This window comes from Belonocnema kinseyi, chromosome 7, assembly GCF_010883055.1.
Source record: "Belonocnema kinseyi isolate 2016_QV_RU_SX_M_011 chromosome 7, B_treatae_v1, whole genome shotgun sequence".
Classification (NCBI taxonomy): domain Eukaryota; kingdom Metazoa; phylum Arthropoda; class Insecta; order Hymenoptera; family Cynipidae; genus Belonocnema; species Belonocnema kinseyi.
The window spans coordinates 73,556,932-73,558,345 of record NC_046663.1 but is presented as its reverse complement, the minus strand read 5'-3'; positions in this window follow the sequence as shown (position 1 = coordinate 73,558,345).

The following is a 1,414-nucleotide window of genomic DNA, read 5'->3' as shown; positions in this document are numbered from 1 at the left end:
ACCTTATAAGGGAGTTGCAACGATTGTACCCGAAATATTCTGTTAAACTGATCGTCCTTATCATCGGCGCTCTTGGAGGTGCCAAGCTTTCACTTGCTAATACCCTAAAAAGCATCCCTGCGTGTAAAGAATATGCTAGAACACTTGCGGGAAAAATGCAGAAGGCGGTTGTCCTTGGGTCGCTCCGTGTTCTTAGGGTCAACGAGGCTTTTGCTGGATCGTCGTATTGATCCCTTTACAGACTGTAACCACCTATCTCATGGTTGTGAGGCGTGGTTATGGCTGAAATTTTACCGCGATTTCGCTGGAAGCGGGTGCAATTTTTCAGATTAGCACCGGCTCCCGGCGATATCCTGCGGTTGTCCTTATGACAAATTTTTAATTATATATAGACGTGGTTGTGGCTGAAATTTTACCGCGATTTCGCTGGAAGCGGGTGCAATTTTTCAGATTAGCTCCCGCTCTCGGCGAAATCCTGCGGTTGTCCTTATGACAAATTTTAATTATATTTGAAAGAATTGTTCATACCTTTAAAGAGAGATAAACATTTTTGTATTGATTTTTGGCATGTCAGTTCTCATAATAGGGTAATCGGTACACGCAGAAAAAAGAAATGTAATATTTACTAATCAAGAATTGTAAAGGGTTTCTCGTAGCCGTCATAGTATAAACTGCTCTGAGTAAGAGGGTGAAAATGTCAAAATCACTTAGCATTTCGCAAATGTCTCAGTGAAATTAAGTTTAATTCAACGGTTATCCTTCAGTAAAATAAACCTCTATTCCTGCGTATTGCATACTGAAAGACATGTAAAATCCACTGAACCGAGATTACAATAGTAGTGCAGTGGACATTACCGAAGGATCGGTATATGCTACTAATCCGATCGGTTTACTTAACTTGCCCCTAAAGTTTCAACGCAACCTATCCGCGCGGAGCACCGGTTGAATTCACGACGCAATCGGCAATGAATGGATTGCATCACCTAAAAACCATTCCTTGTTGATATTTCTGTGACAGTCGTCACATTACTCCACATTCTCACTTAGCAAAGAACGCGTTTTATAAAAATAGCACCATTTTGGAGGGCACAACTTATTCACAGATCGCGTACTGGAGCAAGACGTGTTTTTCTTCCGTGACTGTTTCATCTGACATATAGATATGAGGTGAATGCTACAACTTTTGTTGTGTGTCGCGATGGCATGGTTGCGTATTCAGAAGTCGTTCCCGAGTTTGCCACCCTCAGTAACAAATGCATTTCAAAATTATTTTACAGATCGCAACTCGTATACTAGTGTAGTGGTTAAGACTGTATTTTTTCAAGAAAAAAAACACATTTATTTCAAGAGAATGATAACAAATATTTTATTCAAAGTATGCGCCCTCGCTGGCTACACATTTTGTCCACCTCTC